This window comes from Lepidothrix coronata, unplaced genomic scaffold (genome assembly GCF_001604755.1).
Source record: "Lepidothrix coronata isolate B3197 unplaced genomic scaffold, Lepidothrix_coronata-1.0 Scaffold302, whole genome shotgun sequence".
NCBI classification, from domain to species: Eukaryota; Metazoa; Chordata; class Aves; order Passeriformes; family Pipridae; genus Lepidothrix; species Lepidothrix coronata.
In genome coordinates, this window is record NW_016690482.1 from 361,171 (window position 1) to 374,117 (window position 12,947).

A 12,947-nucleotide genomic window follows, 5' to 3' on the forward strand; every position below is an offset into this window, starting at 1 on the left:
AGAGAAAGGTTTCTCCTCTGGCTTAAAGGGATACAAAAACACCTCCCTCACAAAATCAGGCTGTGTGATATTTTATCATCTTTTTTTCCTGGAGAAATCATGGAATGGTTTGAGTTGGAAGTGACCTCCAAGGTCATTGGTAGGTGATGGGCGAAATCCCCCTGGATTTTTGCATCCCAAGCCTTTTGTGGAATCATGGAATGGTTTGGGTTGGAAGTGACTTTGCAGGTTGGCAGTGGGTGATGGGTGAAATCTCCAGGGATTTTTTCATCCCAAGCCTTTTGTAGAATGATGGAATGGTTTGAGTTGGAAGGGATCTTAGAGATCATCCACTTCCAACCCCCTGCCATGGGCAGAGACACCTTCCACTATCCCAGATTGCTCCAACCTGGCCTTGGACATTTCCAGGGGAGTCCACAACCTCTCTGGGAAGATCCTGGGAATATTCCTCCACCTCTGATGGTCCCGCAGTCTGGGACAGAAGTCAGTATATTGCTTATTAAATGTTCTTTCCCCCAAGTAAAAAACAGGAAAACAGGGAATGGCCTCAAGTTGCAGCAGGGGAGGTTTAAGTTGGATACCAGGAAAAATTTCTCCACTGAAAGGGTTCCCAAGCACGGGAAGAGGCTGCTCAGGGAATTAGTGCAGCCACCATTCCTGGAGGGATTTAAAAGCCATGTGGATGTGGCACCTGGGGACATGGTCAGTGCTGGGAATGGTTGGATTCACTGATCTGAGAGGTCTTTTCCAACCGAAGTGATTCCATGATTCTACCAGGCAGAAGAACATGGAACACACCCCAATTGCCCTGTTAGACCCAACCACGTAGAGCCAATATTTAGGAATCCTCCCTGGATAAGAACCATCCCGAGCCTCTCCCGAGGAAGCTCCACGACCGGGGGGGCTGGCGAAGGGTGGATTTAAAGTTCTTGGACCTGCAGTTTAACCCGCGGATTTTCCGAGTAACATTTGCCCAGTAAAACATTTCCAGGAGCGGGGATTTACTGCCATAATTAATAGGTTATGATTAGGTCAATAACTTTCATCAACCGAGCAGGGAGAGAACCTATTAATGAAGCTGTAAAACAACGTAAACTCCGTGGAGAGGAAGGGAGGGAGAATTTACAACTTCCCAGAAGCCTCAGTAACTAAAGGGACGATTTACAGGAAGCAAAATGAACCCAGCGCCCATAAAACACAATCAAAATTATCCCCATATCCAAACAAGACAAATTAAACAGGTTCAAGTGGATTCCTCAGCCCAAATAAAACAGAGCATCTCCACTGAGAGGAGACTTTTCACTTGACCTGATATTCCTGGTGATCCTTCAGTCTCAGCCCATGGGATGTGGTCTAGAAGTCACAGTCAACTCTAGAGCAACCCTGGTGTCCCTGCCCATGGCAGGGGGTTGGAAGGAGAGGATCCTTAAGGTCCCTTCCAACCCAAAACGTTCCATGATTCCAGCACAGTCAGAAGCCACTTGTGCACCACAGCCGAAAATACAGAGCCTGAGGTTAAAACACGTTCATCCTGCAGCCTGTGGAAAAGGCACCATTCCATCTTGGATGGCTTCAGAGGATCCACATAAAAATAGGGCAAATTAGAAAGGTTCAAGTGGATTCCTCAGCCCAAATAAAACAGAGCATCTCCACTGAGAGGAGACTTTTCACTTGGCCTGATATTCCTGGTGATCCTTCAGTCTCAGCCCATGGGATGTGGTCCCAAAGTCACAGACAACTCTAGAACAACCCTGATGTCCATGCCCATGGCAGGGGGTTGGAAGGAGAGGATCCTTAAGGTCCCTTCCAACCCAAAACGTTCCATGATTCCAGCACAGTCAGTAACCATGTCCCCACCACAGCCAAAAATACGGAGTCTGAGGTTAAAACATGTTCATCCTGCAGCCTGTGGAAGAGAGACCATTCCATCTCGGATGCCTTCAGAGGACATTGCCCAACACCACAGAGCCAATCCCTTCAGTCACTGTCTGAAGTAGTCATAGAATCATGGAATCATGGAATGTTTGGGGTTGGAAGGGACTCAAAGATCATCCAGTTCCACCCTCTGCCATGGGCAGGGACATCTACCACTAGCCCAGGTTGCTCCAAGCCCCTTCCAACCAGGCTTTGGACACTTCCAGGGATGGGGCAGCCACAACGTCTCTGGGAATTCCATCCCAGTCCCTCACCACCCTCCCAGCCAAGAATTCCCTCCCAGTATCCCATCTAACCCTCTGGCAGTGGGAAACCATTCCCTGTGTCCTTGTCCCTCCATCCCTTGTCCCAAGTCCCTCTCCAGCTCTCCTGGAGCCCCTTTAGGCCCTGCAAGGGGCTCTCAGGTCTCCCTGGATCCTTCCCTTCTCCAGGTGAACACCCCCAGCTCTCCCAGCCTGGCTCCGGAGAGGCTTCAGCTCTTGGATCATCTCCATGGCCTCCTCTGGACTCGTTCCAACAGTTCCACATCTTTCCTGTGTTGAGGTATCCAGAGCTGGATGCAAGATTCCAGGTAAGGAGCAGAGCAGAGCGTGTCATCACACCTTCTCACCTCAGGCCCCAGGAGACCATCAGATCTGTCCTCCACTCCCTTTTTTACCTTCCCAAAAAACCAGATCGCCATTTTACGGGTCTACAATCCTAAAAAAAATCCTGTGTTAACCACGGAAAACAATTCCCTGGCACCACAGGGAAAACCTTGTCCACGCAGTGGTGCTTTTCCAAGGCTGACCACGGACTTTCTCATCCTGGGCTTTCCCTGTGAGTGACACACCTTCAGCTGAACTTCTCAAACACACCAAAGCCTTTGGATACGAGACTTTTCCCAGAACAAAACCTAACTCAACAACCACCACATGGACTCATGGAATTGCTGAATCGTTAAGGCTGGAAAAGGCCTCCAAGATCATCAAGTTCCAACCTTCAACCCAATGCCCCCGTGTCCACCAGACCATGTCTCTAAGTGCCACCTCCAGGGGTCTTGACCCTCCCACTGCCCTGGGCAGCCCATTCCAATGCCTTACAACCCTTTCCAGGGAGGAATTTTCCCTGATATCCAAATTAAACCTCCCCTGGCACAACTTGAGGCCGTTTCCTCTCGTCCTATCACGGAGAGCAGATATCAACTCCCACCTCACCACAACCTCCTGTTAGGGAGTTTTGGAGAGTGAGAAGGTCCCCCCTGAGCCTCCTTTTCTCCAGGATGAACCCCCCCAGCTCCCTCAGCCATTCCTGGTGCTCCAAACCCTTCCCCAGCTGCGTTCCTTTCCCTGGACACGCTCCAGCCCCTCATTGTCCTTTCAGTCCTGAGAGGCCCAGGAGTTGAGGTGTGGCCTCACCAGTGCCAAGTCATGATGTCTGGGAATTCCAGACATAATATCTTGGGAAAAAAAGTCCATACATGAAACAAAGATTGCTGGATGCTCTCTGTTCCAGCTGAGGGATGGGGGGACACCGGTGACACGAGGACAACACAAATCCCTGCAGGAGCTGGTTGATCACCGTGACTGAGGTGCAACCCTACAATAACAAAACACCTTCCAACTCTCCCTTTGGATGGCAAGTCCAACCATCATGGTGAGGAGCCACGTTGGAGTTTCTTTCTTTGAGGGTAAAAAACCCACCCCTGTGACCAAATTTTCCACGGAATCACAATTTGGATATCACAATTTCCCTGGCCTGCAGGAACGTTCTCTGCGGTCGTGGCGGTTGTGGGTAAACTCTTTGGGATTCCAATCTCTCCGGGAAAAGGACAAAACTCCTGTTTGTTCTTCACAAATGACACTTTATTAAACAAAACTCCTGGATTTAAACATCTCCCCCCGGAGGCTCAACCACAACCCTCCGCAGGCTCCTCCGGTGCTTAATTATCCTCCCTCCCCTAATTGTGTTTATAAAAGCTGCTTAATTTGACAAGACCGATTTCCCATAACCCCCTGCTGATTAGCATCATGTTCCTGTAATTCTTTATTAATCCAGTCCTGGTGAGGTGCTCCTTCATTTTCCCGGGAATCAATGGCAGGCCATAATTAACCAAGTCGTCCCCTTTCTACCACCAGTTTTCTCCTCGTCCTTTGGAATTCCCAGCCCTTCAGGGCATCTGGAAAACCAACACCCCTCCTTGGCCACATCCTAGAAAACACTTGGATGTAGATACAACTTGGATATAACTACAAGCACAGATAGAACTTGGATACAGTTAAGACCTGCTTTCAGCTCAGTGATTTTTAAGAGGGGCTATTTAGTCTGTCCTACGCTTAATGCCAGCCTGCAAACCATCCCTTCGCTTTAATCAGAAACAAATCTGCTTTTCTCCCCCCCAAATACAAAACAAATATCTCCCGAAAATGCCTGCTTTGCACATTTCCCTTCCAAGGAGGAATCAATACCGTGGTTATTACAGCTCCTTCTGTTCCCAAAGTGTTTAAACTCTTTGCTGGCCTCAGCTCGACTGCCCAGCGACGCCTCACGTCTTTTTTGCTCATCTCGCTGATTTTCTCCCATTCCAGTGCAAATTCAATGTCCTCTGTTCCTGTTTTTTTCCGGACATTTGATGTGTGTCTCACTGTTCTCCCTTTGCCTCCAAGCCAAGCTGGTTTTTCAAACCACTCTCACACTCTCAACAGGGGGAAATCACCACTTTGGGGGCATTTTTGTTGGTTTTTTTTAACCCATTCCCTTTCATCATCCACACATTTTCCCATCCCCTTTCCTATTTTTTTTTAACCAGATGAATCATCCTTTAGGAGGTTTTACTTTTCCTTTGAAAATAATGGATGAGCTGCTCTGAGCTATCCAGGAGGGTGAGGAGGCCCTGGATCAGATTTTCCAGAGAAGCTGTGGCTGCTCCATCCCTGGAAGTGTTCAAGGTCGAGGTTGGACGGGGCTTGGAGCAACCTGGGATAATGGAAAGTGTCCCTGCCCATGGCAGGGGGTTGGAATTCCATGATTTTTAAGACACAGGTGCTGCTCAGCCCCTTTGTGGTGGGAAGTGTTGTGAAGGTCCAGCCACCACCAACCAGCACAGCTCCTTCCCCCTCCATCAGGACGTTGATCCATGAATATTCCAGATCGTTTTTTCATCCCAAGGCTTGCAAACAGGTTGTGCTGCTTTGACATTTCCCCCAATTTCCCCTCATTTTCCTGCACTGTAAGCAGAGCCTTGGACATGCCAGTGGTTAAAGCCAGTGGAACAGAACCCTCCAAAAAAAAAATTTTCCATGGAAACATATTTTTTTTCCCTGCAAAAATAGAGAGTTTGGACTAAAAGAAATTTTTCCCCTTAGTGTTGCATCAGGCTCCCACTAAATTTTATGAACTCGAAACCAATTTATTTTTCAGGTTCGGAAGGAAAACGCTTCAACTTGCATTGTTTCATTACACTTGACCCTCCACCCTCTTCTTTCCCCAGATCGTCCAAAGAAAAAGGTTCTCTGAACCTCTTTTTTTTTTTTTTTTCTCTCTATCCTGGAGGCTGTTATTTGTATTTCCAGTCCCTTCCACCACTTCTCCCCTCGGATCCGCCAGGTTTGCAGTAATTTGAGATTCCCACTCAAAGGAACTGAGTCGCCACTAACGGGACAAAGACCAGGACAGCTCTGCTTGGAGGTGACCCCCTGAGCTGGTGCCTTTCATCCTGGAGATTCCAGGATATTGGAAGCCACTCCTTCATTTCTTCCAGTCCCTTTTTTCCTTCAGATCCCCCTGGAACTATCCAAGGCAGGTGAATTTGCCAGTTCACAGCAGCAGAGGGTTTTCTGTAGGGGGGAAGTCTGGGAGACAACGAGGAGACCTTTCCCTTTCTTTACAACATTTCCCTCCCTTTCTTTTTGACATCCTGGAGTTCAACACTTCAACGTCCTGGAGTTCAACACTTCAACATCCTGGAGTTCAACACTTCAACATCCTGGATGTTTTGTTCCAATTAAGTATGGAATTAAATAGACAAGAAAAATTAGGCAACACAGACCCCAAAACTTGCGCTGTCTGATCAGAACATTCACATGAGGAACAGAGGCTCAAACCCCACCGGACTGGGCCAGCTCATGGAAAAGAAGATGGAAGCAGATCTGGGGTCTCTGGACAAAGTTTCTCTCCACTGATCCTTCAGCAGCTGGAATTTCTCCTCTGAGCTGGATGGACTCTTTGGGGTCTATAAATGGTTTTTGTCATTGCTCAGCTCCACTGACTGAAAATCCCACCAATACGGCTTCAAACTGGAAGAGCAGGTTTGGATTGGATATTGGGAAGAAGTTCTTCCTCGGGAGGGTGGTGAGGCACTGGAATGGAATTCCCAGAGAAGCTGTGGCTGCTCCATCTCTGGTAATGTCCAAGGCCAGGTTGAGGCGACCTGGAATAGTGGGAGGTGTCCCTGCCCATGGCAGGGGTTGGAATGAGATGATCTTTGAGTCCTTTCCAACCCAAACCATTCCACAATTCCAGGATCCTCTAAATATTTTCTCCACTCTTCCTGCTGCTGATATTCCTCTCCCAGATGACTGGGGTATGTTCTGGAGAAAAACAGGTGTCATCCCAAGTGAGGTGGCCCCTCGGATCCCCTTCCCAACAGCCCATGGAGCTGTTCATACTTTCTTCAGGGATAAACTGGAAAAGAATCCAGCACAGTGCATGGAATGAGACAGAACCAGCTGGAAAATCAACAACAATCCTGCAGGAGAGTGTTGATGTTGGGGACAAGCAAAGCTTTACTCCGAAGCAAACACCTTCAGGATTGGTTGGAGGCATGTTTAGCACCCAGGTTTTTAATTGGTTGCCTTTTTAGGCATAAAAATGAATGATTACATGTGTTAAAACATCACTGCATGTGTAAAAGTAAATTATTGTGCATGTAAAATCTTTACTGCACATCTAAAAGTAAATTATTGGGCATGGGAAAGAGATTCCTGCAATTTTTTATTTTTTCCCCCCCCTTTCTTGCACCTCCCAACATGTTACACGATTCTCTCACTCCCAACATGTTACACGAAAAGATTCCTTCTCCCTTTACTTGAGAAGTTTTCAAAAGGATTTGGGAGGAATATCCCAAATCTGGGTCAGAATCCCTCCGTGAATTCCCGGCAATACACGTGTTAATTATGGTCACAAAGCTGCCAAACTCCTGCAGGAGTCCGAGAGCCTCTCGTGCCTTCACATTCCTGCCAGGAGCACGGCTTTCCGTGTCCGGGGGGCAGATTTATGGATAACATCTTTCCCCTCTCTCTCGCTCGAGTTTAAAAGCTTTGGCCTCCAGGGCAGGCCAAGCTCCTGTCACATTTTGCATTGCTGTACCAGCACAAAGCAGCTCCCAGGCTCAGTAAACTCATCCTGGAGATCCTCCCCGGTCCTTCCCAATGGCAGCCGGGGAAGGGATAATGTGGGAATGTGCTGGTGTGTCCCATGAGATCGTTGAGAGCCACCACAGATCCGAGATGCCTCAGCCAGGGCACAGCTCTGGAGCTTTTCTCCTGCAGAGCCAGGGCTTGGTTCTGTCCCAGACAGTTCCAGTGTCAACAAAGAATTATAAAATCACAGAATCATGGAATCTTTAAGGTTGGAAAAGACCCCCAAGGTCATCAAGTCCAACCTTCGACCAAACATGAGCTTGTCACCAGCCCAGAGCACTGAGTGCCACATCCAGTTGTTTCTTGAACAATTCCAGAGATGGAGACTCCACCACCTCCCTGGGCAGCCCATTCCAACCCTTTCCATGAAGAAATTCCTCCTGATGTCCAACCTGACCCTCCCCTGGCACAGCTTGAGGCCGATCCCTCTCCTCCTGTCCCTTGTTCCCTGGGAGCAGAGCCCGACCCCCCCAGCTCCTCTCTTCTATCACGGAGTTGCCAAGCCAGAAGGTCCCCCCTGAGCCTCCTTTTCTCTGGGATGAGCCCCCCCAGCTCCCTCAAATGTTCCTCAGAGGTCTTAAAACCTTCCCCTGGAACATCTTGATACCATCTCTGAGTTGTGTTGCAGATGTTTCCCCCATCCAGTGTTCACAGAGGAAGATGTTCCCGCAGAATTCCCGTGGGGAGTCCTTCCAGAACTGCACAGTGAAGCTCCAGAGGGCTGGGAAGCTGCAGTTCTGTGTTTGAAGTTCTGGGATAAGCCTGGGATCAGAAGGGTCTCAGACTCACTTCCAGGAGAAGGACTCGGGGAGAAATTCTCCATCTGAAGTTGATTCAGCCTCCTGTGTCTGAATTGTGGAAATGTTTAACTGCAACTGGACATATCCAGCCCCATCCATCATTTTTCAGGGAATGGCAAGCTCTTGGTTGTGGAAATTAAGAGTGGGGCATCACACCATCATCTTACCCCAAATTATGAGATAGCCACATATCCCACCAAGATTCCTCGTGGTCTTGTCCCTGAGGACGAGTCCTTCATCCAGCTGGGATGAAAATCTCCCCACTTTGCAAGGCACAGCAAAATGAGATGATGGAACCTTGCTGAGACATCCAAGGGTATCCTCAGTTTGGGATGGAAGCCCTAATGAAGCCAGAAGGGCTGGAATGTTGTCAGAAGGAAGCAGCAATGCTGAGAGATGTCACGACCTGGCCTAAAAATGACATGTTGCACCAAGAGCTCCTGAGGTCCCAGTATCCAGAAGGAAATGTCAGCCTGTCAGGGAGTAGATCATCCCATCATGGAGGCACCAGCAAGGTAAGGAAATAGTGCAGCATTTCCTTTCAATCCACGTATTGATTGATGCTATAAAATCATGGAATCATGGAATGGTTTGGGTTGGAAGGCACCATAAAGATCATCCTGTTCCAATCCCTTGCCATGGGCAGGGACACCTTCAATTATCCCAGGTTGCTCCAAGCCCCATCCAACCTGGTCTTGGGCACTTCCAGGGATGGAGCAGCCACAGTTTCTCTGGGCAACCTGTGCCAGGGCCTCCCCACCCTCACAGCCAACAGTTTCTTCCCAATATCCCATCCAAACCTCCTCTCTGTCGGTCTGAAGCCATTCCCCTTGTCCTGTCTCTCCAGGCCCTTGTAAACAGTCTCTCTCCATCCTTCTTGTAGCTACTTTGGATCCTGGAAGACCACAGTCAGATCACCCCAAAACTTCTCTTCTCCAGGCTGAACAATCCCAACTCTCCCAGCCTTTCCTCCCAGCAGAGCTGCTCCATCCCTCTGATCATCCTGGTGCCTCCCCTGGACTCTCTCCAGCAGCTCCATGTCCTTCCTGTGCTGTTCCCCAGGGCTGGAGACAGCTCTGCAGGGGGGTCTCACCTGAGGGGGCAGAGGGGTGGAATCCCCCCTCTCCTGTTTCCCACACTGTGGGATGAGCCCAGGACATGGGGGGTTGATTCTGGGCTGGTTCATGTCCGGCCTCTCACCCCCCAGCACCCCCAAATCCTTCTCCCCTGGGCTCCATCTGCTCCTCCCCTGGACTGATCCCGAGGACTTCCCTGACCCAGTGGCAGCACCAACACTTGGTCTTATTAAACCACATGAGATTCCCACTTCCTGAGCTTGCCCAGCTCCCTCCAGGTGGCATCCAGAGCTGGGAAGTCTCACTGGCTCGTCCTCCAGCCCTTGCTGCAGCCTGATAGCACCTCCAGCCCCGCTGCCACGTCCCCACTTGGAGCAGGTGACTCAGGGGACACAAACCGCAGCTGCTGAGTGGAGCATCCCACGGAAGTGGGAACAGCGCTCCATCTGCCCTCTTCACCCACCACATCCCGCCCCATAAATCCCAGGGCAGTTCAACAACCCTTATTCCCAGCCCTTCCCAGTTCAGTGACCTCTCTGCAGGGAGTAGGTGATGTGCATCCCACCCACAAGGCCTTTGACGCTCCTGATTAACGACCCGTGATGGGAACGATGTCACCGCTCATGTCCCCTTCTCCCTCCCTCCCTCCCTACCCAGAGATCCCTCCCTCCCTCTCCTCCTCTCTCCCCCTCCTCCCTTCCCCCTTTGCTCCTTATCTGACGAAATCATCAAATTTATGGCCAAATTGAAATGAAATGCAATTTAGTTGCCGTTCTGCTTTCAGTCCATCACCTCGCCGGCCGCTCCCGGAGGATCCCGTAACCCAATCACCACCCGGCAGTAACTTCATCAGGGCTGCCAGCAATCCTCTGCTTTCTGCTGCGTGTGGCTTCTGGAAATCATGGCTGACACCTCTCCCTGGGAATTACTGGAAGGAAGCAAGAGAGCTTTCTCAAGTTTTTCTGGTTTATTTTCCCCCACTTCTGATCCCTCAGCGAATTCGCTGCCTCAGGGCGACAGGATCGACGCCGGGGCTTCCCGCCCCAAAGCCTCTCCAGCTCCCAAGGTGCAGGTCAAGGTGGAAGCACAAGGTGAGGAGAGAGGCTGAGATGCAGCACAACTCTGTTTCCCAGAGAAACTGTGGCTGCCCCATCCCTGGAAGTGTCCAAGGCCAGGTTGGAGCAACCCAGGATAGTGGGAAGGTGTCCCTGCCCACGGAATGAGGGGTTGGAACTGGACAACCTTGAAGGTCCCTTCCAACCCAAACTATCCCGTGATTCCATGAACACCCACACCACACATTGCCAGGTCACCTCGGGATCTGTGGACCTGAGCAAGGGAATGAGCAGGGAAATGGTTGGAATGTGACACCACATGGCTCACACCAAGGAATGAGCAGGAGCATCACAAAGGAGAAACCCCCGGGTACCAAACCCACCAGCCCACCGCAGACATCCCATCCTGCCTGCTGAGCCAGCCAAAACGTTGGAAAAGACGTCCAGGTGGATGTTTATCTTCCCTGTCTCCCGTCCCGTGGGTGAATCCATGCTCCTTAAGCCCTTCTTGACACATTTGTCCTCCCAACCTCCAGCCCTGGGGACACCACCCTTCCCCTCCTCCCAGCGATTAATCCCGGCCCTTCTCGATCCCCACAGCTCTAAATCTCCTTTGCTGCTTCTTAAGCTCCTTATTCCTTGTCCTGTCCACAGGGAAACGTGTCCCTCCCCTTCCTGCAGGAGCCTTTTACATAATTGTGGCCTGTTATCCCACCTCCCTCCGTTTTCGGGGCTGAACATTCCCATGTTTTCCCAACCCTTCCTCCCAGCCCCAGAATTTGATCCACGGGGAGGCCACGGAGGTTTATTTTCCTCCACAGAAAGATCTGGTGCCCCTCAGGTTCCCGTGGAGCTCAAAAAAGAAAACAGGGAAGATTGTGGAACAACAAGGAGCCAGATCTCCTCATTCCCACATTCCCAAATCCCATCAAGCCTCCTCGATCTCCGCGGGGTTGAGATGGTTTGGTTGGGGGAAGGTGAAGTGACTCAGGGTGCTGAGGAACCTGCTTTGTAAATGATCCCAAAATATCCCTTGGGAGAAACACAAAGTCACTTCCACGGTGCCGAAGACCAAACTAAAGAGGGAAAAATAATGAAAGAACATTTAATTAGTTTAATTTTGCCTCGGTTGCAAATGAAGGGCTCGGGGAGAACGTTAGAGAAGCTGGGCTGAGCTTTATCCTTAAAAAGTTGGGTAAGCTCCCAATTAAAACTATTCCCAAGGAGATTTCTCCGGGTTTTATCCCAACCTGCTTTCAAGGGTTTTTTTAAAAGGTTTGGTCAATATTAAAAGGGAAGGTTGTGGTAGGGGGAGAACTGAAAATCTTCTCTTAATTCCCCAAATCCTTGGAAAAAACACAACATTTGTACATCCACATATGTATAAATACATTTATAGGAATGAATTTGTGCATCTGTTTGTTCTTTAGGAGTCAAATTCTGACAATTTAGCTTGGATTTGGAGTCAAAACTGATCTCTTTTATTCCATTTCCCACACCTGCTCCAAGAGAAAACCTGGATTCGGGGAGGAGCTGTTAATTCCCAAAGGCAGGAAGCAGAAAGATCCCAAGGAAAGCGAGTCCCGTTAACACAGAGCAGCTTAGCAGGAAAAAAGGGGATCAAGCAGGAATGTCTGGAGAGATCTGGAGGGTTGCTCAGATTCCAACTGCTCCTGCTTTTTCCAGGGAGGAGCAAAGGCCGGCTCAGAACACAAATGGGAATAAAACAGGTTGAAAATAAGGAAAAAGAGGGAAGGAAGAGGTGAGGGAGACTCAGTAGGTGGTGCTCTTCCCTCTGGATCCGCACAGGGCGTGGGAAGAGGGTGACTGGGGAGGTCGAGGTGGGAAAACAGCTGGAAAAACAGCTCCTGGTCCTGAATCCTGGCTCTGGGTGGATGAACCACCTCGGCACCTGCTGAGTTGCACCCCAGTAGCAGCTAAATTTTGGGACGTGGTGGTTTTAAAGCCCAAATCCGGGTTTTGGCTGCTCCTAACCCCTAAATCCACTCAAATATAAATGTAATAAATGTCAGCAAGTGACTCCAGTCAGGAGTTGAGTTCCCAAGAGGAATTCAGGCTCCACCTTGTTTCTGGCTCAGCTGGATCTGGATTTTATCCCATCCAGGGCATCTCCATCATAAAATCCTTACAGGAATGGGAAGAGTTGATTAATCTGGTGGTTTAAGAGAAGGAATTTGAGCAACCCCAGCACTGGATCTGCACAACTCCCGCACTGGAGGGGCTGGAAGAGCTGGATTGATCCAGGAACACGGAGCCATAGATCAGCACAGCCTCTCCCATTACTTTCCCTGATGGATTCCCACCCGATGAGCTGATCTGAGAGTGATAAAGGGAAGAGCAGAGCGTTTTCAACACACCACTAACTCCAAAACCGGGCTCGATAATCCTGCAGATGGATGAGGAGAGGGGAGGGAGAGGGGCCAGGCTGGGAGGGGACTTTGTTTAACACTCACAGCAGCAACGGAACATGCCTTTCCCTGGGGAAATCAGGGAATTTTTGCCCAGAGAATGTTTCTCTTGGGGCCTTCGGGTGAGTTCTGGGGTAGGTGAGTCAACCCATCCCCAGGAAGGGCTCAGATCCAGGATGGGAAACTATCACAGGATCTCAAATCGGGGATAGGAAACTATCACAGGAGCTCAGATCCACAACGGGAAACTATC

General features: G+C 49.9%; 1 long non-coding RNA gene across 1 annotated transcript in view; it reads right to left on the reverse strand.

Moving 5' to 3' along the window:
• Positions 1-3,118: 3,118 nt before the first annotated feature.
• Positions 3,119-12,947, reverse strand: part of LOC108508537 — a 23,887-nt gene continuing 14,058 nt past the window's right edge. The window contains exons 2-3 of the long non-coding RNA XR_001878415.1: positions 10,582-10,588; positions 3,119-3,225 (exon numbers count right to left, since the gene is read on the reverse strand). This is a non-coding gene — a long non-coding RNA (uncharacterized LOC108508537). The remainder of the gene's footprint in view (positions 3,226-10,581; positions 10,589-12,947) is intronic.